At 46.8% G+C, this 24019-nt stretch overlaps 1 protein-coding gene across 1 annotated transcript in view; it reads right to left on the reverse strand.

Moving 5' to 3' along the window:
* The window catches only part of GCGR (glucagon receptor), a 41438-nt gene extending 30875 nt beyond the window's left edge, over positions 1-10563 (reverse strand). Inside the window, exon 1 of the mRNA XM_083598371.1 lies at positions 10006-10563. The gene's annotated coding sequence lies outside the window, so the exon portion shown is untranslated. The remainder of the gene's footprint in view (positions 1-10005) is intronic.
* Between the last annotated feature and the right edge of the window lie 13456 nt (positions 10564-24019).

The following is a 24019-nucleotide window of genomic DNA, read 5'->3' on the forward strand; positions in this document are numbered from 1 at the left end:
AACATTGTTGATATCAAAATCACACCTTTTCTCCACACTTACCCTTTCAGTGAAAAAACCTGACAAGTTTTAAAAACAACAACCTGCTGCCAGTAACCCATTTGCAATATCTGAACGATCAGTTTGCAAGAGTAAGCTTCCATCTGAAAACACTCTTAGTTATTCAAACCATGTGCAAAGCAGACACGGTTCGAGTGTGGGTATATTTCCTACATGTTGGGTGCTATAATCCCATTGACAGAACTATCAGGTGCCTGTTGTGTTAAGCTTATTTATTTTCCTTATTCAGAAGAACATCATAGTCCTGTGACTCAGGATTTCATTGTACACTAGTTTAAAGCTCAAGTACAGCCCAATCCTATGCTTGTTTACTCTGAAGTTTGATAGTGCTTACTTGTACATAAGTGCACCTAGGAAGACACCGTTAGTCCTTCCTTTCAGAACAATGCCAGTTCTATGGCCAACCTATGGGAAAGACACCACCGTTTCTGATAATTTTATATTTTCATCTCTGTGCTGCAACCTATGCATATGCTTTAGGCTTTTGCAGTAGGACTGCATGAGTGGTTTCTGAATTCCAAGAGGTGGGTAGGATTGTCTCTTGAAAAAGAGAAGGAGGAGGAGGAGGAGGAGGAGGAGGAGGAGGAGAAATAATGCTTCTGTAAAAAAAAACAAGGGAAAAGAAAAACTATGCCTGGTGAAAGAAAGATGTGCTGCAGCATCACCCATGCTGGGAATGTAATGCAGTACATTCTCTCTTCCAGACTCTTCTCTCAGCAAACAAGCATCAAAGCTGCTCTGATCCTGCCTCCCCCCCCACTCGCTCTCTCTCTCACACACACATATGATTTCACCCATCCCCTCCCCTTGATTGCTCAAGAGAGAGGCTGTGGGGAGAGGAGGAAGGGGGAAGCTGCTCTCTTGTTAAAACACAAAAGGATTAGCCCCTAGTGCGTTAATGGCACAAACCTTGAAGCTACAGTCCATCACAGCAGGGGCTTCAGTGCTTGGCAGGGGAGGGGATGTCTGAGGCAGGAACTGATGCGATGCCAACAACGTAAGGCTGGCTCTGCCACTAACACCCCATTTCCCACTAGGGATCAGGTGGCTTCAGCCAGTCTTAGGGGGAGAGTCATTAGATCCATCAACCACTTGCACCTCTGCCATTATCCCGCTATTTTGGTCCTTTGAGTGCGCACACCCACAGACCAAAGGCCTCATGGCTCTGTTTCTGCATCTTAATTTTGATCTTCATTACCCTCTGCTGTCCCCACCATCATCAGCCTCGGCTGCAGAAAGAAATAACGGACTAAATCATAGTGATGATGATGAGAAGTATCTGATTAGCTGGGACAACTCTGATGTCACAAACGGCCGGGGTAATTCAATTTCCACAGCACTTTTCTTGTATTTAGCTGTGAAACAGCTATAGAGGATGACATTTCAACATTACTCAGATGTGAGGGTGCAGGGGTTTGTTTGTTTCTGTTTTAATATACAAATAGGCCAAAGAAAACTTCAGACAACTTTATAAGTGTTTACACTCTAATGTAAAAAAATGGTACTATAACGTAAAATGACTCTTTAGGAATAGGTGAGCCCTTGATTTCAACAGCTCATCTCCATGAGTATCCAGAACCCCTACTATGAGGCAGAGGAATGAAAAGAGCTTCCTCAGTATTACTGATAATCCCCACACAGCACCTTGTATTGTAAAATGTGATGAGACGCTTCCTGGCCTTGGGAGGTAAGAAAACAACAGCAGCCAACTGGAGAGAAAGGAATAAAATGAGAGTGATCAAAGGACAGTTTGGCAGGCAGGCAGGCAGGTGACATTCCCTATTTGGCTAACTGCTGCTGGATTACAAATTCCATCATCCCCTGACCACTGTCCATGCTAACTGAGGCTGATGGGAGCTGGAGCTTCCCACCCATGATTGAAATGGAGGAGGCAAAGTCCGCCAGAGTGCTGACTCCTGCCCCATTGGTCACTTTATCCCACATAGCGACACAGACTATGTGCTGTAAAGGAAAGTGGCTAAAGGGAGATGGTCAGTAGTTTATACTAGAACGGGAGCAACTCCCATCAACCCCAGCAGGCATGGCCCATGGTCAAGGGTGGGGGGAGCTGTAGTTTAGCAATACCTGAAGGGTCCAAGATTAGCCATCCTTGATCTATGAGAGGACACGCCAGCTGCAAAAAAGGCTGTGTGGCCTTTTCAGATGAAAGACGCCTGTCACCAGTTAGATCTCTAGAAACGGATCTGCTGAGACAAACCATCTTCTGACTTACAGCACAGAATCTCTGACTTCATCCCACAGTGCAAGAACAACACCTGTGAACCACACAGAGGTTTTTTGCCTGTGTGGTTTGAAATCAAACCATGTGGGCAAAGCCATAGGCTTGCACTTTGCAAGCCCTGATGCAGTGCTGTAAACTGGGTTTCACAAATCCTGTTCATCACCTGACTGCCAGGACTTGTGAATCCCTGTGCAAGGTGGGGTTGATGAAGGGCTTGGTACTCTGTTGCAGGTAATCTCTTTCAAATTCCATCAACTCAGGCTGAAGAGCTGGCACAGCCTTGTGAAGAGCCAACTGTGCCTTCCCACTGGCAGCCTGTTAAGTATGGTGAATGGCTAGAACAGCTGCTGGAGAGCCATTTAAGGAGGACATGGCCAAAGGCTTTACAGCCCAGGTATCCTGCAGAGAGCATTCGCTCCTGCTACATGAACTGCAGAAGGATGTATGTGTGGTTCTTCTTATTCTGGTAGCTTCCTGGGCTCATTGTCACATTGTTTGAGGCCGAATATCTAATCTCCAGGGATGCGGGTGGCGCTGTGGGTTAAACCACAGAGCCTATGACTTGCCGATCAGAAGGTTGGCGGTTTGAATCCCCGCAACAGGGTGAGCTCCCGTTGCTCGGTCCCTGCTCCTGCCAACCTAGCAGTTCGAAAGCATGTGAAAGTGCAAGTAGATAAATAGGTACCGCTCCAGCAGGAAGGTAAACGGTGTTTCCGTGCACTGCTCTGGTTCGCCAGAAGCGGCTTAGTCATGCTGGCCACATGACCCAGAAGCTGTACGCCGGCTCCCTCGGCCAATAAAGCGAGATGAGCACCACAACCCCAGATTCGGTCACGACTGGACCTAATGGTCAGGGGTCCCTTTACCTTTACTTTATTTAATCTCCAGCCCATTTTCTCTTTGCTTTGCTAACTCTACATGGAATCGATAACTCACTGGCTCAATGGGAAGCTTTGCTGCTGCTTTGCCAAAGTAAGGGGCTAGTGGCAAGTGGGCTTGCTGCTGCTGCTGCCATTGCACATCTGGACACAGTGCCTCTGAAATAGATACATCTGTGTCTGCTCATGCACAGACCAATTGAGTCCATGTTAGGCGACTGTTGAATCCTTTTCTAAGCAAACACCCAAACCATGAGCCTGCAAGACACAGAAAAGGCAGCAAAGGATCCTCTTCATCTTCCCAGCATGCAACTTGACCCATCCCTGGCTGCCCTCTGCTTGGGGGCTGGTGATGAGACACACCCCCAACTGAAGGGGGCAAGATTGGAGCAGTTGTTATTCTGATGCACCAGGCAACTTCCCAACTTGCAAGGTCTCGTAGTGAGTAAGACTTGTTCAAACAGGATACTTTGCAATCACTCTGTTGACACAGCCCAACTCGGAGCAGAGGCACAAAGGGCACAGTGGAGAGGCTGAGACTGAACCTAAAGGACCCTGCTCAGGGCCTCCCATCACTGCAAATATCCCCACAGAACCAAGTGGTCATAGCTCAGCACTCACTCACCCACCGCCATGGCCCTTGTGGTGTAAGGAACTGCGCTCGAGAGAGCCTAGCTGTCTGCCACTTAGCGGGCAAGCACTGATGCCAAGAAGCACATGTGCAGGCAGAACTACAGGGTGTGCAAAAGACTACATACTGCGTCTCTTGCAGGCTCAGCCCCAGAAGACATTTTTCCATTCAAAATCTGATAGGCAAGTGTGTGGTGTAGTGGCTAGAGGGTTGGACTAGGAAAGGAAGAGATAGAGATCCAGGTTCCAATCCCCACTCACTCAGCCAGGTGAGCCAGTCACACAAGCTGAAGCTAACTTAGCTCAAAGGGTTGTTTTGAGGATAACCTGGGAGGGTAGAATTATGTAGACCCCTCCTTGTGCTCTTTGGGGAAAATACAGAATAGAAACGCTGCAAATGAATGAAGGCAGATTTCAATCCATTTGTACTGGCAACGTAACGCAAAGCCCTGCTGGAATGTTTTCCAGAAATTGTTGCCTCCTGAAAGCATGTAAAAACACATCCACCTGACTTACAGTGGTCCATATCAAGAAGTATATAACATCCCCAAATAAGTAGATGACATCCACAGCTAGACACAACAGAAGAACCAGATTTGCTGCTTAATTTGAGTTGGAACCTGTTTTTGCCAAGCCATAGGTTCTGCTAGAGAAGCTAGTCCTGGATCCTGGAATCTGAGGTCCAAATCACACAACTGGAGATGGGTGCCCTTATGCGGATTGAGTGAATCTGTTCAATCTTTTCACCAAGCAGTGAAACAATGGTGCAATAGGTTCTCTAGACTCTCCAGTCATAATTTTTCAATGCAAGCTGAGATTTTACTCTACTATTGCAGTCCAACTACAAAGCATTTATGATGCAGCAGTAGAACACCAGGACACTTTCCCCCCAGTTGTGATTTGAGCATTCTGTGAAGCAATCACACAGCCAAATCCAGCCCAAGATGCAATCAACTCACACAAACTGGCAGGGCTGTGTGTACGGAGTCTCCCAAATACTGCACTAGTAGGGGTTGGGGTTGCTTTTTTCTTTCTTTTTTTCTTGTTCTGGTTATCCAAAGAGAAGAGTCCATGCCTCTTGAGCATGCACAAACACAACAAGTCTAGCCTGTCCCTCTGTTTTCATTGGCGGCTACAGAATAAGTTTTCCTGGTTAAAGGGCCTGGCTTCCAGATAGGGCTGAACTCTGGCCATCATTTTACAAATTAAGCACCAGCCGCCAACCAAGCACAAAGCTGAAACACTCTAACAAGCTTAACAAACATATCTAACAAGATATGTTTCCCAGAGTCTTATATTGAGACTTATGCCAGATGGGGGATCAGAAATTAGGATTTTCATATCATCCATGCTACATGAGGAGCTGAATTATATCAGACAAATGAATGGGTGGTATCATGATACACTGTTCTCCAATTACACCCAGGGCATTTTGTGGCACACAGAGAATAGACTCTTCACTGTGTTCACAGCCAAACAGTGAAAAACATCTATTCTGGGCCCCAAGCAGCAGAGGATTTGATACACAGGGCAAGAAAAATATGTGCTAAAGGTAAAGTGGACAAAGAGTATGGGAGATTGTCACATCGGGTCTCAAAAATCCAATAGGTCAGGACTGTTGGGAGGGGATAGATAATGGGGATGTCTTAACACACTGAGTGAAAGGCAGCATTAGGTGAATGAGTCTGGGAAGGGCATGTGCATTTGAAAATCTTCATAACTGCAATTGCAGTGGAATCTGGGATGTCGAGACATCTTTCTGTTTCCATTAATTTCAGTATTACTTTAAAAAAAGCAACACTGAAGTTTCTAGTCATCAGCATTATTGGGGGGGGTTGAAAATGTGCAGACAGTACTTTGTGAAAACATAGAAGTTGTAAGTGGGGTTTTCGGCGGCCAGAGGCAAGGAAGTCTGTGCTCTGTATATCTCCTGTCCCATCCCATAAATGCCCTTCGAGACCTTTGTACACACTGTTCTCTGTGTCATGTGTTTCTGCCACCAAATATTTAAAATTCCCTAAAAACTGGCACACAGTATCACTTTTTTTAAAAAACTAACATATTACTGGGTTCACATCATGTTGAAATATTTGCATCTCTGCATAATTTACACAAGTGATCCTTGGAGAATTGCAGGTTTCTCATTAAGAGCTGGATTGCTTTTAAGTGCATAAATCAAGATCACATTACAAGAATTTGCTACTGGTAATTTGCTTCTGCTACTGCATTTTGGAAGGGTGTAGGTGGATAGATTTGGGGGTCTCAAATTTCAGCGGCACCCCCTCCTCTCACATTCCATTCTACATCATAGTTGCAGCGCCCCCCCCCGCGGTGTCCCCGAGGCTCTGCGCCCAGTGCAACTGAACCAGTCACACTCCCTTAAATCCACCTCTGTGGATAGAAGCAGAAATAGTCACAAAATGTGCTGTCAGTTCCACCTGATGGGACCATACTGGGATGGGGTTGGAGCTGAGGACTGTACAGTGGTACCTCGGGTAACAGACGCTTCAGGTTACAGACTCCGCTAACCCAGAAATAGTACCTCGGGTTAAGAACTTTGCTTCAGGATGAGAACAGAAATTGCGTGGCAGCAGCACAGCGACAGCGGAGGCCCCATTAGCTAAAGTGGTGCTTCAGGTTAAGAACAGTTTCAGGTTAAGAACGGACCTCCAGAACAAATTAAGTTCTTAACCAGAGGTACCACTGTATCATGCAGCAAGGAGGGGAGATTCCTGCAAGGCATTTTAAGAAAGGTCATATCAATGCTCCATTCCATGATACAGAACCAAGAGGTTAATTAAAGGGAGACTGTCTGTTCCCATGCAGCTTTTCCAAGAATTTGCTGTACATGTCGTCACACTCAAACAAGGGAAACTGAATCTAGCAAGAAGCGGGGCTGTTACCTAAACTCCACTGCTGTTCTGGGCTTGTACATAAGGATCAGAGGTCAGAACTAACCCTGAAAGCCAATAGGAAGCGATTTCTACTCCTCGTGCACACACTAAGAGGCTGCCATGATTGCTGCTACAAGTCTCTTTTTGGTTCCTATCCTGCCTCACTAGTGACACTGGAGGAGCCAGATCCCCACAGGCTGCAATTCTGTCCTCACCAGCAATGTACCCAAAGCAAGGCAGTTAACCCAACGCTGTCCATCGTAGCAAGAGAAAGGCAAAAGTCAGGCTTGCTTGGGATTGTTATATCTGGTGTCCTGCAATTATCCTACCCACACACTACTCTTGGTAGAGGCAATTTAGTGAGTTTTGCATGAGATTGTGTGTTTACAGCAATAACGTTAACAGTAATCCCAAGCAGGGTAGGGTGGACTCTGAACCAATCCATTCCTAAATATAAATCTTTAGAAGTTCATTTATACACTGGATACCATTTTTAACACCTCCTATTTGAACAACAACAGCAACATCTGTAGGGGAAAATCCTTCTACTTATCCTTCCTAACTTCCCCAAGTTGCCAATGTAGGATTATACCACACATGCCAAGCGTTTAGGACAGATTTGCCTGAATGGGTAACTGGACCAGTATACATTATTAATCTCCCTTATACCTTGTGTGCCAATGTTCACCCCACTTTTGCAGAGATGGGTATAACCAAGCTTAAGTTCAGTATTCATTGAACCTGCTGGGCTTCCAGATCTGTTTGTTGTTTAGCAGTGTGTCACATTAACCAGAGATTTTCATATGGACGTTTTGTGATTTTGCAATACAGCACGTAACACATTAAAACAAACAATCCTGTGCCTCGGGTCCTTATATATTGTAAAAGTGGCCCTTCCAATTCCGCTTCTTCCTTAGAATCATAGAGTTCAAAGGGACCAAAAGGGTCATGGACTAGATGACCCTTGTGGTCCCTTCGAACTCTATGATTCTAAGGAAGAAACAGAATTTCCATGCAGGTATCTTTTTGCCCAACATGTGGGTCGAACCCACCACCCAGAGCATAAGAGTCTCCTGCTCTAACCAACTGAGCTATCCCAGTCATACATAAAGTAAAAATAATTTTTTTAACCAATTGGCTGTCATCTCCGGAGTTGTTTTTTTCACCTTTGGGTTACAGTTCACACGGGGCATGTGTTTGTCCATTCTACAGGCACACACACTCTCCCCTCTGCCACCTTTTCTCCTGCACACATAGCAGATTGCCATTAGTATTAATTAGGTTCAAGTTCTGCTAGGTGTTACGTGACTGATTGTGTGGCTGGGTGTCTGCAGGAGGCTGTGGGCAGGAGACAAGAACATAGCCCTGTGATGTGATACTAGAGGGCAGCATGGAGGAGGAGGAGAAGCAGGGCAGAAAAGGAACTGTATGTACTGTGTATATGTATATATAAATGTGTCTGTGTGTACACACCATAGCTGTCAACTTTTCCATTTTTTAAAGGGAAATTCCCTTATTCTGAATAGGATTCCTTGCAAGAAAAAAGTTGGCAGCTATGGTACACACACACACACACACACACACACACACACACGCCTAGCCATAGGCACAACTCCATGGTGGGTATACGTGCCCCCTTTCTCAGTGGCCCCTTCCATGCCTTGGCTTAATGTGACTTGTGAACCCCTTTGTGCCTCCTTTCATTCCCCCTCATCCATGCAGTGTTCTCCAACTACTACTGCCCCACACTTTCTCTTCCCAAAATCCAGAGGTTCCCTGTGCAACTGATGCAATTCTCCTGTTTGGGTTTTCAAAGCAATGGGCATCAAAAAACTGTGGCATGGGCGTAGCCAGGATTTTTGTTAGGGGGGGCAGAACCTTAGTTAGTTAAATATTTTTATTGATCATGGGGGACAGCTGGCCCCCAACCCCCGTTGGCTATGCCCATGAACTGTGGACTAGAGAACAAGGCACTATCTATTTCAGGGCTGGTCAGACCTCAGGCTTGCAGGATGTGCTTGGTGGTGGTGGTGGTTTAACGGGAACCCACAAGATCCACCAAGTGGAGTCAGTGTAGCATTAAACAATTCAGATCCAGGGAATTAATTTTGAGTACCAGAATGAACTGAGCTCACAGCGCTTCCACCTGGAAACCACTCCTGGTTACCTTCAAGCATTCTTCATTTGGCAGAGTAATTTGGGGTCATCTCGTTTTGCTGCAGCCATTGTTGATCAAAGGGGAGTTGGAAATCATACCTGATACTGTTTGCTCTTGGGAAGGGAGGAAAAATTGTGTTGCTTTTAAGAAGTAGCTAAGAAGGTCCTTGACTGACACGTGTATGTGTGTGTGTGTGTGTGTGTGTGTGTGTGTGGTTATCTGGTCAAGGATTACCCTGTGTGTCCACAGACAAGGGCTGCTATACATCTGGATTTCACAGGACATTACAAAGGCAGAGTTGATGTCTTTTGGGGTGTCAGAGTTTTGGGGTGTCCTGGTTTTTTACTTTATGAAATATGGCAACCTTACCACAGACTAGCAAGCCATCAAGGCAAACTGGGTGGTGCGTGGCATATTCTAACAGGCTCGCTAGAAATTGTGCCAAAGTTGACTATATACTTGGCGTCCAAGCGGGTCCCTGACGTCTCCGGACAGGACGCTGCTCCCCTTTTACCAGTTGCAGAATCATAGAACTGTAGAGTTGGAAGGGACACCAAGGATCAACTAGTCCAATCCCCCCCCCCAGCAGTGCAGGAATGTATAGCTGTCCCATATGGGGACTGAACCTGAGACCTTGCTGTTACCAGCACCACGTTCTAACCAACGGAGCTCTCCAGAAGTCCCTTCCTTTAACCCTCGACAAAGCTGTCCCGCTATATTCGGCTGCCGTGTGGACGCCCCGGACCGAGGCCGTTGTCGCCTCGCCTCCCCGGGGCGCAAGGCAGGGACGGGGCTGGCTGTTGCATGTGCTCAGCTCCATCCCGCTCACCGCGGGGAACCCGAGGCCATAGCTGTCAACGTTTCCCCCTTTTTAAGGGAAATTCCTTTATTCCGAATAGGATTTCTCGCAAGAAAAGGGAAAAGTTGACAGCTATGCCCGAGGCTGAAGGGGAGAAGAAGGGGGGGAGCCCCCTTCCACACCCCGCCCTCTGCGAGCCCAGAGAAAGCGCCTTCGGTGCCCCTGGAACCGGCTGAGGGATCTCCCCGCCACGCGCTCGCGCCCCTCGACGTGACCAAAGGAAAAGCAAAAACCCGCGAAGACGGCAGCCCTCCTTCTTCCCTCAGCCGCCGGCCCAGACCTACCTGCCTGTGTGGCTTCAAATCTCGGCGCTCCCCGTCGGGCGCATCGCAGCCGGGCAAAGGGTCGAGGAAGTTCCCCGCCAAGGGGTCGCTCTGCGCCGGCTCCTGAGCGCTGGCGCTCCGCTCAAAACTTTTGCCAGAGCCGCGGCTCAATGCAGCCTCAGTGACCGGCTTCGGGGGGAGGGACCGGCGAGCTGGGGGGTGGGCGCCCGGAGGGAGGGGAGGAGGAGACAGCGGCCGAGCCTCTTCGCGGAGCAGCAGGTGCGGGCGGGCAGCCGGAGGGGCGCCGCGTTCTCCCTGCGCCAGGGAAGCAGCTCTCCAGAAAGGGACCTTCCCTCCTGCCGGAGTCGCAAGTTCTCACTCGCCGTTGCTGCTGCTGACGCGCAAAAGGAAAGCGAGACTTGGAGGTGTCAGGGAGGGCTGCGCAGACCACCTCCTCCTTCCCCTCCCCACCCCGCCCACCCCAACTTCGGGGGAGATCGGCAGCCGAGGCTCAGGCCGCCTCATTCTTCCCAGGGCCTCGCGTCAGGGGGCGCCATCCTGTTCCTGGGACGCGTGTACTCTTTGAGTGGCATCGGGGAAAGGGGGCAAAGGGCCAGGCGGTCATCAAGCTCAAGGCCTTCCTCTCACACATGAACTCCGTTGTTTCCCAAACTTGGGTCTCCAGCTGTTTTTGGACTACAACTTCCATCATCCCTAGCTAGCAGGTCCGAGGTTAGGGATGGTGGGAATTGTAGTCCAGAAACAGTTGGAGACTCAAGTTTGGGAAACCCCTGGATGAATCAGATGGGCTTATGGTGAGGTCTGGAAGTCTGCTTCCCTACCTAATATGGCTTGAAGAAAGCTAAGCAGATCAGCCCTGTGGTCTGAATTGTTAAGGAAAAGAGAACGTCTGTGTAAGACACCAACTCTGCTTTAGGGCTTTTTCCAGACTCAATTTATAGTGCATCAGTTGCACCCATGGGCAGGGAGGGGCAGCTCCACCCCCTAAATAAATAAAAAGCATAGCTAACTGAGGTTCTGCCCTCCCCCCCCCCCACAAAAGGCCTGCCCCCTAACAAAAATCCTGGCTGCGCCCATGATTGCACCTGCCTTATCCAGATGTTATGCAGGACATCTGGTTGGAAAAAAGATGTTCACACCTGAGAGAAGGTGTCTGAAACATTAAATATGTGGATATCTTTTTTTCTTCTGGCAATATTTCTATTGCAGTGGGTGCGGGGGGAGAGCCCACCTGCCTCCTCCATAGCATATCAGCATATCAGTTGTGACAATTAATGCCTGTTAATTTCAAGCTCAAATTTTGTGGTCTCTCTTCCTCCTTTCTTCCTTTTCATTTAGTATTGACGCCACCCATTTGTGATGGTAATACATGGATACCTCCCTCTGGAAATGCATCTAGCAGAAACAGATTTGTAACTAAAATAAGCATCTTTACCAGATGACTGGAAGTAAGCCAGCGCAGCACCAATTTTTATAAAGGGGTGAGGGCAGCGAGCCAGGAAATCACAGGCCAGTTAGCCTAATGTTTGGCCTTGATAAATTGCTGGAAGGCGTTATTAAAAATAGACTTAGTAAACATAAAGAAGAGCAAGTGTTGGCACAGAAGAATTAGGCTGGCTTCTGCAAAGGGAAGTTCTGTTTTACAATCCCAGGGTTTTCTGGGAAGAGGGATTGTTGAACCACTCTGGGAATTGGATAAATTCGTGGAGAACGAGGCTACCAGGAATGATGGCTATGTTCTACCTTCACTGTTGGAGGCAGTGTGTCTCTGAATACAAATGATAGCAATGAGAAGGCATGTTTTGCTTCTTGATTGACATCATTGCTAGGTTGAAACAAAATTTAAAAATTCCTTCCAGTAGCACCTTAGAGACCAACTAAGTTTGTTATTGGCAGACCAACACGGCTACCTACCTGTAACTAGAATCATTGCTAGGTGTGTGCTTTATAGAAAGCAAGCAAGCATGAATGAATGAATGAAATAAAAAGAAATAAAAATGTTCTTCAAATAAACAAAAATCTTCCACTTGTGTTCATACACTGTATAGGTTTGTCTTTGGGCACAAAATAGCTACACAGATCTTTTTTTAAAAAAGTATATCTACTTTTGGGAAGTTGTTATTTTAGTTTGGGTGGGAGATTGGATGCTGTCCCTACTCCATCCCCTGAATCCTACAATGTTGGGGAAAGTTCAAATGTACATTGAAAACAATTCACATTGCTAGTTTTATGCTCAACAGTTATTATGAGTGGAAGTTGCTTTTATTTCCTTGTGTGTAGAGTGGCGGTGCTATAGAATTGTTGGAGAAGTTGGTCGCTGTTGGAAGCAGGATGCTGATTCTACAGGGTGAATTCTTATTTCCTCTGGTTACCAGTGCCATTTTTGACAGCTGATGAGATTTGAGAGATTGTGCATTGCTACTGGGAGATCTAGGCTATGGAATTAAATCTATCTGGTGACTCTGAGCAAGGTCACGATGGCACACTCTTAAGTTCCAGACCATTAATTCTGGAATTGCTAGGCAGTTTCCTCACATGGTCATTCCTGAATTTCAGGGATGTGCAGATCTACATTGTGGGTTTCATTTCTCTCATTCCTTGCCTTCTCCTTCCCCTATGTGCCGCAGGGAGAGTACACTCTCTGGTGGCTTTTCCTCCGTCCCATTCAAAGCTGCTGTATTTCTTGGGCACATATGCCTCAAAGAAGCCACTGCAATAATGGAAGGGAACTGTGGAACAAAGACTGAAAAGGCATTATAAAACCAACCCAGTTCACAACAGCCCAAAAGCTACTGATGCTGCCTTGCCGGAGGTATGTATACTTTTGTGAGATCCAGTTTTTTATATACGGTATATATAAAATCGACTTCCCGTATAAGCAGGGCAAACAACCCTAGCCACTGGTGGTGATGTCAGGCCTCGGGGACTACCTTTAGTCATATACTGTGGTCATTAAATACTCACATGCAATTCCAGCTACATGGGCTCTGCCTCAGACAGAAGCTGCCTGGTTCCAAAGGGCCTTCCTGGTGGCAACGCAAGCTATCCTTCGTAGGTGGGAGGATAACGACCCCATTAGAAATCGACCAGACAGTTAATCAAAACAGGGCAGCTTGGCTTCCAAAGAATAAATTGAAATACGTGGGCTGGGCAGGGGACACCCTTGGAGGTAAAAGTAAAGGGACCCCTGACCATTAGGTCCAGTTGTGACCAACTCTGGGGTTGCGGCGCTCATCTCGCTTTACTGGCCGAGGGAGCCGGCGTACAGCTTCTGGGTCATGTGGCCAGCATGACTAAGCTGTTTCTGGCAAACCAGAGCAGCACACGGAAATGCCGTTTACCTTCCCGCCGGAGTGGTACCTATTTATCTACTTGCACTTTGACATGCTTTCGAACTGCTAGGTTGGCAGGAGCAGGGACCGAGCAACGGGAGCTCATCCCCCGTCGCAGGGATTCGAACCACCGACCTTCTGATTGGCAAGTCCTAGGCTCTGTGGTTTAACCCATGTGTGCAAATTCCTGAAATATTTTTTGGGGTAACTTTACAGAATGTGTGCAGAAAAATAAGGACGGGTCTCTGTTCTTTCTATATATATTGCAGCATGAACAACAGAAATTCCAGGGATGGGGAACTAACTTGTGGTTTTCCAGATATTGTTGGACTACAACTCTCATAATTCCTGGCCCTTCTGGCTGGCACGGATGGGAACTGGAGTGCATTTTTAATGCAACAAGAGACAGAAGAAGAAGGGTATGTGTGGAGGTGTTACCTGTGTCTCAATTCCAGAGCCCTCTGTTCAGTGGGCACTTTTAAGGTATGAAAAATGCAGGTAACACCAGGATATCCACAGAAGAAAATCCCACTGAGCCACAGAGCATCCTACATGGGATCTTGGATAAAGGCTGTAGTCCACATTCTCATTTGTTCTGTCTCTCCCTCTCCCTCTGAACCCTCCCCTCCTGCTGCAAGTAGGCCCTTCTAAGAGATACTACAGAGCAAGTAATCAAGCACTAGTTTTTTAAAAAAATTGTCTGTGCAAGCTTTTTCTGAATGCTCGCCTTTAACAACACTTTAAAGAAATACCACTTAGTCCCCCAGTGCCATTTTTTAGTGACTGACCCTCGGTAATTGGATGGGGCCATTACAATCATGCTCTAAACTGGTTATTGCTGATGAGCCTGTCAAAAGAAAGGGAGCTTATCACATTAGCTGCAGTAATAGAGACCACAAATCCCTTGTATGGCTGGGGAGTTAGGTAATGAGAGTGTTGACAACAGCTTTGGAAATGTGGTCCTAGATCTGAGCTGTGCCCTCCTCGCATCACCCCCTGCCCAGTGAAAGGGTGCCTGTTAATTCCTTTTAAGAAGGATCTCTCAATATGCTGCCCTTTTCCACCAGCCTCTGGGGGAAAGGGAAATGCATTTACTGCTGTGCTAAGTCAGCCGATAGGTTGTTAGATACTGTGCTACATCTTGGTAGCAAATGAGCACTGAGTTGGGATTCGGGGACACCTGCCTCGCTGCTCAGGGGGACATGCAGGGGAAAGGTCTAGGAAGACAGTTCGGCTTCCTAGAGGACGGCAGCAAAGGGCAGAGGTGTCTGCTATGTGTCCAGAGAGTGGTAATGTTTTTGTGTGAGGACAGCCTCTGAGTTACTTAGCTTCCCCTGGAGACCAGCTGAGCCATCATACTGCGAGCTGGGGGAGAGAACACATGCTTGGTGCATCATAGCAATGAATAGCTGGGGCTCATTAGTGAGTGAGTGTGTATGGGGAGTGGGGGGGGGAAGAGAGGCTAAGTTCTGCACACAAGAATTTTCTAAGCAGAAAGAGATAGCACTTTAGAAAACAACAACACACTAGCTCCTGCTGCTTCTGACCTCTCTCCAAATTGGACTGATGCAGAAAGCACAGTGGATGCCATCAAACCCTATGCTTCAAAGGCTGCTTTCGGACAGCACTCTGACCTCATGGCTAACCAGACCCCAGTGCTGCTCAACGTCACCTGTTTTGTCTTAATCCTTTTAATCAGATGGTAATTATATTGCAGTTGCTTATGCAAAGTGTGATGGTGATGCGGGGCCAAGAAAATTATGTTTTGCTTTCCACTGAATCCTGCCTCCATCCATTCTTCTCTGACTGATCATGGACTTAGGGGACTCAGAGTCCCATGTGGAGTTGGGCAGCAAAAGCCAAACCCTGTTGTTTTTTATATCAATATTTTTGGAAGAAAGGTGGTATATAAACTCCATCAATTAATCAATAATACAACGGTTAACATGCCTAAGAATGCCAAATTGCCCTTTAAAAAAATCTCAGAGATTCTGTTCTGTAGCATAAAGCTGTGATAAAAAGGAAACCTTTTGTTTTGCTTGCCCTGGAACTAAGTTTGGGCCACTCCAAGCCCATGATCATTGCAAATTAAACAGGGCTCCAGCTTCCAAGGAGATGTTCCTCTGGCACTTTTGTTTGCTCAAAAGAGTGGAAGAGAAATTAAAGCCACCCCCGGCCCCAACAAAGGGCTCAGCTGCTCCTCTGGGTGAACGGAAAGGCTAAGAATGGTTCCCGCAGCTGGGGTGTCTCGGGACATCGGAAGTGACTGCGGCAGAGAGGGAGGGAAGAGGGGTGCATAGCAGGAGCAGAACAGAGACTCACAGAGGCCAAACTGGGTGAAGTAAACTTGGTCAGGGAATGGGGTCGGAGGCCTCTGGGAGCACCTCACATTCTCCAGCAAACAAACAGCATGTTGTGGAACGGGGCTGAAAGCTACCCCAACTCGCCTAGGTTTTGAGTTCATCTGCTTTGCTCACCTGCCCCATGTTTGCCATAGGTTGTTGGTTCTTGCTTGGGGAAGGGCTGTAGCTCATTGGTACAACATCTGCTTGCATGCAGAAGGTCTCAGGTTCCACCCCCAGCTTTCCCAGGTAGGACTGGGAACACCTCCAGTGTGAAACCCTTAGGATGCTGCCTGTGCAAAAACAATCATCTGCCTTGGTGTAAGGCAGCTCCCATGGTTCCCAAGTGACGTCAGGAGAGAACCTGGATAGCAAGCATTTCCTTCCATGCTCCTTTCACCTACTGGAGGACACTGAATTAGCTCTAGCAAAGACCCGCTATGCCCTCCACTATTGCTTGTTCCCCAACTTCAAGCACACCTTGCTAGGACAGTCTAAGGCAGGGGGGGGGGCTAGGCTTTGGCTCCCTAGATGTCACTCGACTACATCATCCAGGACTATTGACCATGCTGGCTCGGACTGATGAGAGTAGAGAGTCTAGCAACATCTGGAGGGCCATTAAAATACCTCTCTGCCGCTATTCTAAGTCAAAGCAGTTTTAAGATTCTAAAACTGTAGCAGCAGTGATTTGCCTCAGTTATACTTTTCCTGCTCAGATGGCCAAGTCGTTGCATTCCCCATGGTGAGCAGGAGCTTCGGTTGCAGGACAGTCCAATGAGCTAAGCAGCACGACCACACCCCTCATAGCTGCCCAATTCCATTGCTTGCCAGTTGGCAGCAGGGCAGCGTTGATGTGCTCAATTCCAGTGACATCAAACATTGCGCGGGATGACCTATTGACCTGTTCACGTGCAAGTGGGGTAGAAGCTGGACTGCCAACTGATTAAAGATCGTTAGCTGATTAATGTTCTGGCTTTTTATCCAATCTACTAAGCAATCGTTGAAATGCAAATACTTGACTAGCATGCTACAAGACCTCAACAGAATACTTAAAAAAAGTTATTCTAAGGACCACTTGCAATTGATAAGCAAAAGCCACCAGTCATTGCTGAGAAGTAAAGCCCTACCTTAACATTCCTACCCCACCATATTAGGCACATTAAATATTAAACTCTGTTGGTTGGTTTGGAAGCTGCAGCTAGTGCAGAATGTTGTGACTACTGACTACATCTAGCTGGGCCACGTATGACACTGGTTCTTAAGGATCTGCAGCTGCCATCTATTTGCCACTGAGTTAAGTTCCAAGTTTTATTATGGACATATAAAGACCCAACCAACTTGGGATTATGGTACCGAGCAGACTGCATTCCCTGCTATCGGCCAAATCAAACTTTATGCTCATCAGAGGAGACTCTGCTGGCCGTACCATCTGGAAACCTCGCAGAAATGGGCCTTTTCAGTTATAGCACCAACCGTCTGGAGCACTCGCCCAAAAAAGATCTGAGAAGCTCCGTCTGCTGGATGCTTCAAAGGCTTCCCAAGATATCAGCTGGTTACGCAGGTCTGTTTGAGAATGCTATTGCGCTCAGTTCCAACTTGCTGTTTTAAATGGTGGTTTTAAAAATGTATTTATTGCATTCTGATATTTATCTGACATCTATTATAGTTAATTGCATTTTGGTTTGGTTTTTTTAGCTGGCTTCCACTAACGCAGCATGTCAGGGGAAGCCAGCAAAGGGACTTATGCTTGCACAATGGGGCTTCCCCCTGCTTCTCTCCCAGATATACTCTGTGGGGCTGGGAGACCCCCCAGAACAGCATGCAGGGGAAGGAGAGGAGAGATTGTTCCATCTGGGAAGCAAAAATGCTTGCACTGAAGGAACAATTGTATTAGTGCAATGCTGAATTCCACTCTATAATTTTTGTAAACTGCTCATGGTTTGTTGCTGAAAACATTGGTATACAGTGGTACCTCGGGTTACATACGCTTCAGGTTACGTACGCTTCAGGTTACATACGCTTCAGACTCCGCTAACCCAGAAATATTTCCTAAGGTTAAGAACTTTGCTTCAGGATGAGAACAGAAATCGCGGGCGGCGGCACAGCAGCAGCGGGAGGTCCCATTAGCTAAAGTGGTGCTTCAGGTTAAGAACAGTTTCAGGTTAAGAACGGACCTCCGGAACGAATTAAGTATGTAACCAGAGGTACCACTGTATGCAATATCTGAATAACTATTAAGTAAATCAGTCCCTCTGCTGATAGGAGAAGTGGCCCAACAACATATAGAGGGCCACAAGTTTTTCATCCTCTACTAGGGAATAGTCCCCATTGAGCAAGCAGAACTTAACTCTGAATAGACAGGCATAGCATTGCACTGTAACTCTCGTGTCAAAATCAACGGGACATCAAGTATTTTTTTCAGCCTTGGTTAGTTTATGCCCATTCATCTCAGCTAAGGGCCGTCTGCTTTAGTTTCTAATTGTTCTTGCTTCAGAAGGAAAGCCATAATCATTTCTCCTGGAAGGCTGCCGCTGGATACAAACTCGAGGAAAACGTCATGTTGTAATTTATTTCTCGTCAAATCGGGTGCAGCCAGCAAATAGCCAAGACATCTCTCTGGGCTTCATGATGGTAAGCCCTACAAGAGCCCCACGACCAAGAATCATCGCTTTCTGACAGCTGTACTGATTAATTTGGGGAACAGGGGAGATGATGTTGATCTCTAACACACACTGTAGCCGCTTAATATGCCATGGGTTGCATCCAGTTACTCGTGTTCAGAGTAGGCCTGTTGAAACCAATGGGCATGACTAACTTAAGTCCACTCATTTCAGTGGGTCTACTAAGTGAGCAAAAGTTAGCTGGATACAGTCTGATGCTTTCAGATATTGCCGTTCCGTGCTGCTGCTGCGCTTGCTTCTTATCTTTGAGGGCCACCCCACCGCTAGGCCCCACAGAAGCTCGGTCTGCTTCCTCACGCACATCTGTGCTGCCAAACATAGGCCTGTTTACCGAGGGGCTGGCCCAAGGTTCAATGATTCACAATTCGCTTCCACTGGGACTAGATACTGTTCCTTCTGGCAATGTGAGCTTCTGCTCCATTGTGTCCCGGGCCCCCTCCTCTTCTCCCTGTCTCGCCCGACACACACACATATTAAGTGGTAGCTTTCCTTTCACAATGGCAGTGTCGGGCCAAGGAACCCTGCTGTGTGCTCATTAATCGGACCACTGGATGCCTCTTTGCCTGGGATACGGATGGACACAAATGCCAGACATTCTCCTGGCCCTGCAGCTGTATGCTCTTCTAGCCTGTAAATCTCATGCTGCTGCTACTCTTAGCGTATGACAAACCCAGCATTTGAAGGGGCTCCCCCCCCCTCTTCTGCCTCTGGGAATTACACAACAGCATCTCCCAAGAGCCTGAGAGTTGTACTGAAGGGAGAAATCAAGACCCTCCTTCGCTGAGTGGGTTAGTTAAGTAGGTAGGGCAGGCTTGGCTAAGTTTATTACGTATTGATATCCGAAGCCACAAGAATTGCCTTGCAATCAAGTTGAAGCTCTCTGTTTCCAACGGTGGTCAGCTCAGAAGCAGGGCAGGCTGGAGACAGCCATTTACTATTGTTTGCTCACAGCCTTTGAACATGCAAGTTCAATTTTAGCAATTATTCATGTAGACCTTGCCATTAAGCACAGTGAGGTGGGCCATCTCAGGAAACTGATTTTGAGTGTCATGAAAGGGCAGCAAATTGTAATTTATTTGATATTGCTGCTGTTGCTGCTGACGAGGGAGAAAGGTACCTGTGGGACTTTTCTGCCTCAGCTGCCAACATAACTTCCAGTAATTTTGTTAATTCTTAATTTGTCTAATTCTCAATCTGCTTTCTAGTAATTTATCTTATTCTCCCCCCCCCCCCACAAAGCTGTCTGAGCTAGTGGCCATCAACACAACCTGTTGGAAATTAACGCCATCAATTATTTAGGAGGCACTTTTTTTTTGTCCTGAAAGTTACACTTTTCTCATCGGACAACAATGGGTCTTAGCAGTCTGGGAAACAGAATTATGTTATTTGCCTCTTGTTTTATTTTATGGTTTTTTATCTTTGCCTTTTGCATTTGCTTCAAGGCAGTTAACCAATAGTATACCACACAATATAAAACAATAATAGAACAGCAATGACATGTCAGGAATAAAGTGACTGAGAAGTCACGAAACTATCCAGGGGCAGAAGTTATTAAACAGCAATCAATAAATGTCAAAGGGGGAGTTAAGATAAGGTAACCAGATTTTTTCCAATGAATCCGGGGACACTTTTCAACTTCAATGAATTTTGTATGGGGACTGATTTGTAAATCTGGGGACTGTCCCCGGGAAACAGGGATGTCTGGTAACCTTAAGTTAAGAACCATCAAACAAGAGAATAAGACAGTCTTTGCTTGGAGCCAAAATATAGGAACATGGGTACCAGGTGAACACATCTAGGAAGAGAAATCCATTCTTCTGCCGCCACCACAGAAAAGGCCCCATGTCTGACAGCCATCATTATCCAAAGGCTTTGGAAGACCTCCAGAGAAATGTATCCAAACACTATCTTAACCGATGGACAGGCTCACATAGAGAAGACCAAGGTTTTTAAAAATGCCACGTTTTAGAACAATCTTCCCACAAAGCAGTTTGCAATACATTAAATAGCAAGTTGCAACTGTAAAGCTGCTGAATCCAATTACAATAAAACAAACTGGGACTGCAGAGTTGTTCCACAGCAAGGCATTGTGGTTGTGCTCCCACTGCTTCTTTGTCACAGTTGTGACAAATAGAAGAAACTCTATTTAAAGTTTTAACAGTTTCCTACTCGATAAGCTGTATTTGCCAGAGCAATGTGGAGGTGTAGGCATTCTCTGTGGCCCCCTCTCCCCATATGCCTTGCTCTGTGGAAGGGCCCTGAGGACATCCCTGTAGGAGTGCCATGGACCCTTTTGTTGCAGCCACAAAGTGGTGATGGTACTCTTAGTGCTAAATGGTGGCAGGCAGGTGGCTGGATCAGTGGAAGGGTGCAGAAATTCACCATCTTACCCACTGCACCATCTGAGACAGACACATTTCTATTCTCTTTCTCTACGCTTTTTGTAGTTCTACAAATCTCTGCCGTGTTTCTCCTCTTTCCACCCTGGTCATCTTTTTGCAAACAAACAAACAAAAGCTCCTGGCAACTATTTCAACATCCTGAACAAGTGTGAGATGCTGAAGTTCCTAACTATTATTGTTCAAGCAGACGGCTCGTTCTGCACTCAAAAGAACATGGCTGGCTCCTACCATGCAATTAACAGTAGCTGGCCAGTGACATCTCTCCCATTCTCTCCTCCCCACTGTGTTAGGGGGCCGACTAAGAGCCAATGAGAATCCAGGAAGAGCATCACGCTGCCTGGCTTGGTGCTCTCAGGAAGGCTTCCAGAATACTTATATCTGCTGCGGGAGCCACTATGGGGGGGAAACCTGGCAAAAAAAAATGTAAGAAATATAGCAGCAAAAGGACAACAACAGCAGCTGTGTTTTCATCTATCACTTTGAACACTTGTCTCATTATCCCAGATGAAAGAAAACATTTACAAAATGTCAGTTAACATTTTATTACATTACCCGGAGGCTCGTTTTGTGGTATGTACCGGTAGTCTGAAGTTTTTGTCTATTGCATTTTATTTATTTATTTGATCAACTTTATATACTGCTTGATTGTAAACAACAACAACATCAAATGGGGTTAATATCTCACCTTTCTTCCAAGACTTTCCAGATGGAGCAAACAGTCCCGTCCCCCCCATTTTATCCTTCTAGCAACCCTGTGGGTTAGGATAGGTCAAAAGAGGATGACTGGCTAAAGGTCACCTCGTGAGGAGCATGGCTGATGGAGTTTCGAACTAGTCTGCCCAGTCCCAGGCTGACATTCTAACCACATGGCAGCAGGCATCACATCGCAATGTGTATTATACATTGAAACATGCTGCATCCTTAAAAATATAATTTTGCATACACATTTGTCATGTGAACGAGGAGAGTGCAATGAAGGGAAATGTTTCAGGAGGGAGCACTGTAATTATATGCAGCATGAAGTGCTATGGCAGGCTTCCTCAAACTGGGCCCTCCAGATGTTTTGAGACTACAATTCCCATCATCCCTGACCACTGGTCCTGCTAGCTAGGGATCATGGGAGTTGCAGGCCAAAAACATCTGGAGGGCCGAGTTTGAGGAAGCCTGTGCTACGGCCTCTGCAGGGAAAATTTCACAGCTTGATCCTGCGACAATGCACAAACTAACCCTGAGCGTTCATAAGCACCAGTGCTGAACAACTTCAGTCCCAGGTACGAATAGGAGCCAATTCGTAGGGGCTGAGGTCCCTTCACCCCCCCATAAAATATTTGAGGGGGCTAGCCTCCCCAAAAGTTGGTGGGCATTGCCTTTCAAATGGTGTGTGTGTGCCACATCATGTGATTGATTATGTGGGGCAGGGCTTACCTGGGCACCCCCTCCAATATTTTATTCAAGTTGGCACCCCTGCCTGGTACCCTTGCTTATACTACTCAGGGCTCCTTATGCTACCTAAACCAAACTACGCTAGTCAAGTGGAAGCAGTAGCAGTAGTAAAAGCAAGTCAAACTACCCATTTAATAATAATAATAATAATAATAATAATAATAATAATAATAATAACAACAACAATAAGTTTGAGACGCATGTTGGTTGAACTAAATTACACACACTCCTTGCCACCGGCCCAGTTGACATTTGTGCCATTTCTTCCATGGCTAAGCAAAGTTACACCACTATGACCATTAAGTCAAGCCTAACGAATACTAGAAGCTGAATACCTGATCCCAGTGCCTAGGTTTGCCAGAGCGACACACAAATAGGAGAAATAAATAATGTGCAAAGCCAAGATTGTGCAGTTCTGTTCAGTGTTTTGTAGCACTCTCCACTCATTTGGTAGTTGTTCTGAATGGCAAGACGTTAGAGGCATTTGCCAGCTTCCTCCTGGTCTGACCCCACCTGCTTAGCCAGGATATTGTGCAGTCCTTGCTCCATCCTAGGAAAAACCAGTGTCCTTCGTAGGAAACATCCAGCATGTATTTTGTGACTTGACAGGGGTGCAGTTGCTGGACCAAACCATGTGGCTTAGGTTCTTGGCATCTCTGAACGATGTTGCATATATTCATAAAAAAGACTGACCACATCTTCTTTAGTGTTCTGTGGTCAGTTTTACACATTATACAGCAGCAAATCAAACAGCTACCTGCCATGGTGGACGAATACTATTTCCAGGACAAGAGGCAGCATACTTCTAAAAAACAGCAGCTGGAGAACAGCAGCAAGAGGGGTATTGTGCTCATGCCCCACCTGTAGACATCCCAAAATTGTCTGGCTGACCACCAACAAGGCAGTTGTATTATGTTCAATCCTAGCTCCCTGACAAGCATAGCCAAACAGGCATTTGCTAGAGCTACATTTTTTGGGCGTGCATTGAAAGCACCGTCAGGACACGCCTCTAAACAAATGCAATGTGTGATACCTCCCTCTGTCCTGCTGCAGTACAGGTCAGCCAGACCCAGGTTATCCTGGCAACACGCTGGAAGGGGTGAGAGAGGAGACAGGAGTCACATATGCTTATCTCCTTTCCATCACTAATTGGGGGTAGGGAGAGCACAGTCGGCACCCAAGCTCCATCTGCTGAGTGCCGACAGTGCCTGGAGCCATCTCCACAGCTCCAGTGCTTTATGCATCATGCAGCAACCTAGCACTGAATGCATCAAGCTGGGGAGAATGGAAGAGCAGCGCACTTGCCTCTGCGGGCAGTAAGCTCTCTGTGCTGTGCAGAACAGTGCAGCTTTCAGTATCCAATCTGCATCCTACTTGGAGAGGCTAAATAAATTGGGGAAAGGAGCAGAGGATAAGTGCCAACCAACAGCTGCTGGCCCCCAGAATCACACTAAGACATAGGGATCTAATGTGTCTTAAAAGGGGTGCAAGTCAGATCCCCAGGGGTGAAGAACTTGCGGCTCTGTAGATGTTGTTAGACTCCCAACTCCCAGCTGCCACAGCCTGCATGACAAATGGTCAAGGATGATGGGAGAATTGTAGTAAAAAGGTAAAGGTAAAGGACCTCTGGATGGTTAAGTCCAGTCAAAGGAGACTATGGGCTGCGGTGCTCATCTCGCTTCAGGACAAGGGAGCTGGTGTTTCTCCACTTCAGCTTTCTGGGTCATGTGGCCAGCATGACTAAACCGCTTCTGGCACAACTGAACACCATGACAGAAGCAAGGGCACACAGTACTGTTGTTTACCTTCCTGCC

The sequence above is a fragment of the Podarcis filfolensis genome (assembly GCF_964270895.1).
Source record: "Podarcis filfolensis genome assembly, chromosome: 2".
NCBI lineage: Eukaryota > Metazoa > Chordata > Lepidosauria > Squamata > Lacertidae > Podarcis > Podarcis filfolensis.